Source organism: Nannospalax galili, unplaced genomic scaffold (genome assembly GCF_000622305.1).
Source record: "Nannospalax galili isolate Female #2095 unplaced genomic scaffold, S.galili_v1.0 scaffold488, whole genome shotgun sequence".
NCBI classification, from domain to species: domain Eukaryota; kingdom Metazoa; phylum Chordata; class Mammalia; order Rodentia; family Spalacidae; genus Nannospalax; species Nannospalax galili.
Genome location: NW_008360316.1, coordinates 3,725,238 through 3,729,535, shown reverse-complemented (window position 1 = coordinate 3,729,535; position 4,298 = coordinate 3,725,238).

Here is a 4,298-nt window from a genome sequence, read left to right as displayed (position 1 = left end):
ACAGCAGCACCAGGTGACCAGCTGCCGAAATTTCCTATACTGGAATCTTGTATTCCCTTTAGGGTTGAAGTTCATCCTAAGTAAGCTCTCTGCCTCTGGCTTCACAGCCACCAATAAGAAGCCCACCTAGAATCATAATTATTCAGGAAAAAAAAAAGAAAGTGGAAAGACAGTCTTCCAAAGAGGCTTCAGCCAGGGAGCCGCAGAGGGAAGAGAGATCATCTTGCCAGTCTGTGAGGCGTTATCACTGTGTTGGTAGTGGCTTGCCAAGTTGGACTTTGACTTCCTTCATTCGATAGACCTTCACCACAGACAGAAGCTACAAAGTCAAAATTTAGTAATGGGGATTGGGAGTCACACCGGGTGCTGAGATCCAGAACACATACAGCTGAGGCAACCACTGTTGACCTCAGTCTAATTCTCTGCCCCGATTCTCTCTCCTTGGTCTTCCAAGGAGAGCCCAGTTTCTGAATCTCCATCTCCGTCCCTACCACCTGTGGCTTGGTTTAGAGTAGTGGTATGGATGAGGGAGGAAGCAGTGATGACCACACACACACACACACACACACACACACACACACGCGCGCGCGCACGTACCTGTGACATGGAACTTCCAAAAGGCCAGCTCTATTAGTCTTTAGAAAGTCATGAATGGAGACTAGGGAAGAGAGAACAAATATGTGGATCAATCAGATGCCCTGCTATGGGCCAGAACTTTCTGTGCCCTAGACTATCAGACATTCATGCAGAATTCTCCCAAGTACTCAGCCTGGCATGGATAGGGACACAGTCTCCATGACACCCACCCAGTCAACACTGGGTCTCCAGCTGACTGCATCAGAAAAGCACTTTCCCAGAAGCAAAGAGACACTGTCGTACATGGAAAGAGAAAATGTAAGACTTCCTCAAAGGTGCAATAACTGCAATGGGATGGCAGGCTGCCAAAGATCAAAGAGAAAGCTAGATGAAGAGGTTCCATTTCCCTCTGCCCCCATATAACCAAGCCAAAGACATCAGAAGGAAATCCACTCCCTTTTTACAGAGAAAAATTGGACCTCTGGCCAATTCAGCTTGGGAACCTTGTCAAAGACACACAGCATTAAACTTAATTACCATTTGTTTACTGTTCTCCCCAAGCAGAGCCACCAGAACACAGAAATGAAGAAAATTATTTTAAATATCAAGTATTCACAGTTCAGAGGGTGAGTCTTCTTCTCAAAGAAACTGTCCTTTTTCCTTATGCACGACCCACGTGTATGCATATTCTCTCCTACATGCTAGACATTGTGTAGGCTCTGTGGGTATAATAGTGAACAGTTCGGATAACCCAGAGCTCAAATTGCAGAAAAGAAACAGCAAAACAAGGAATTGTGTAACAAATAAGACAGAAGATAGAGTGCTTTGGGTGTCTGTAAGGGACGTATTTATGACTTGTGTGGTAATGGAATAACAAATCAATCCAAGGTCAAGTTTATTCTAAGCATCTCAAAATGTGTCCTAAAGCTCTCTTGGGTGGGTGTGGCATGGATGCCACAAGGAGCTATTCTGGGCACTTTGTTTCTTCATTATTCTCAATTTCCCCTTTCCCTGTTCGTTTGATGAAAAGTGACAAATTTCTTTTAACTCAGTTATTTTAGTATCCAAGATATGCTGAAGACTGTCCTCTGTCCCATCCTTTTATGCAAGCTAGCTATCAAGTGTTATGGGGATTTTCATAAACATGCTGGCTTCTTACATCAGTAAAATCTGTTCTTACAACACTTTCCAAATTGTTCAGACTACTAATGTTAATATGAGATATCTCTTTTTTTGGCCTTTTTGAGACAGTGTCTCTCTGTAGCCCCAGCTGGCCTAGAACTTGCTATGTAGACCAGCTGGTCTGGATTTCACAGAGATCTGCTTGCCTCTGCCCCCTGAGTGCTGGGGCAGGGGTGGGGGTGTTAAAGGCAAGCACCATCACACACAAAAAGACATGGGGTATCTTTTTGGCCCCTTGTATTTCAAACATCTAAAACCTACTTTCTACAGTAAGATTCAACCTTTCAAAGGGCATTTGTCAAGCCATACCATTTTATTCTGAATCTGTGGAGTGAGTAGACTGAAATAGTCAGCCAATGGGGATGGAGTTCAACAGAACTATTTGACTTAGAACATTCAAGAATATTTAGGATTGGTGGTAATTCAGAAATTCTCTACTCCTTATTCACTGTTGGACAAAAGAGAAACTTTGGAGGAAGGTGGATGTCTTACCCAAAGGCATCAGTCTGATAATGTGTAGTAGAACACTGGTATGGGGCCTGATATGTGGGTACTTTTCTTTCTGTGGTCATCACAGAAAGCCTAGAGTTCTGCCTGGGGCACAGCAACCATGACACATAGGATGTTTGAGTGAATAAACAATTGCTGAAGATGTGCAGCACTGTTCCAAGGCCTCTGCATGTACTAACACATTTGTTCCTTGTAACAGACCAGTGAGGTAATGTGGTGGTTTGAATGAAAATGTCCTACATAGGCTCCACGTATTTAGACATTTTGTTCCCAGTTAGTGGCACTCTTTTGGGAGCTTTTAGGAGGTGTGGCCTTTCTAGAGGAAGCACATCATGGGGGTGGGCTTTAAGACTTAAGTCCTACCAGATTTTCTCCCCCCCCCTCTTCCCTCGCTCCCCCCCTTCTCTCTCCTTCCTGTGCCTCCTTGAAGATGTGATTACTCGGCTTTCTGCCCTGGCCACCTCTGCCATCATGCCTCCCCACTATTGTGGACTCTAATCCTCTGAACCATATGCTCGAATAAACTTTTCCTTTAAGGTCTCTTGGTCATGGTGTCTTATCAGAGCAACAGAAAAATAACCAATATAGGTAGGTCCTTATTACCAGCCTCTTTCCACAAAGGGAAGTAGAGAAGCTGTCCTGAGGAAACAGAGACAGAAAAAGGCAAGCCAGAATTTGAACCCAAGCATCTAACTGTATCTGTGATCTATGCACAATGCTGTTCTAGTAATGAAAGGATGAACACATAACAGCGCACAAAGCACTGCAGGAGCAGGAGGGTCTGGGGAAACATCGTGGGAACCACAACAATGAAATACAAACTGAATATGTGCATAATACCACGTGCTCTGTAACACACACACATGAAGCATAGTATGAGAACCCTATACTCTCCATTTAACAGCCACCCTTCAGGCTGATGGAGACTGTAGTTTTGCTAATATAACCCTCAAAGACTATGTAAAATAAACATTTGCTTAATCATTGCTCAAGCATTGTTCTTAATCAGTGTTGTGTTCTTCATAAATATTTTATTTATTTAAAAAATTTTATTCATTTTTATTTATTTTATGTTTATGGGTGTTCTGCCTGCATGTGAGCGCACCTGTGCATGCAATGCTTATGCGGGTCAGAAGAGGGCACCAGATCTCCTAGAATTGGAATTTAAAGATGGTTGTTAGTTGCCATGTGGGTGCTGGGGACTGAACCTGGATCCTCTGCAAGAGCAGTTAGTACTCTTTAATCAACTGAGCCATCTCTCTAGTCCCTCATAAAAACATTGAATTAGAATATAAATGCATAGACATAATAACTGCCTTCTGAAAGGGAATCAGCTAAATTTGCTTATTTTAAATGCTGGCATGAATATTGTCACAAGGAATTAGTGCCATCATTGCACATTCTGTCAGCAGTCTGATCCTTGTGCTATTGCACAATGTCCTCTGAGAATAACCTTGGAAAAAGTCTGCTGGAAAGTTGATGTTTCCAGTGTCTCACACTGCCATACCTGAGAAAGCTCAGCAGTCACTATTTTTGGGAAACCTCCAATTTAGAAGCTAATGTAGATAGAACTAGTTTTGTTAAAGTTGACATGTATCTGCCAAAAGTGATTGCAAAGTGCATTTAGTTCTCCACAGTGCCATCATACTTTTCTACTTTCTGGCAAATGGCCTAGACCTGTGAGACCTGCGGTCTCCCAGCATGGGCTCTGTGGTGGGACAAGAACACTAGAGCTCCTGCACAGGGAGGATCCTCCCTGCACATGAGGGATCCTTCATGGTGGCTTGTTTTTTTATTTTTAGGCACTTTGTTTCTTTTTGTATTAGAAATTAAAAAAAAATTATTTAAAAAATATTTTATTATTTTTATTTTATGTGTGTGAGTATAAGTGCACCTGTGTCATCTATTACCCATGGAGGTCAGAAGAGGGCATTGGAATTCCCTGGAACTGGAGTTATGAATAGTTGTTAGCTGCCATGTGGGTGCTGGGAATTGAACCTGGGTCCTCTGCAAAAGCAGCCAGTGCTCTT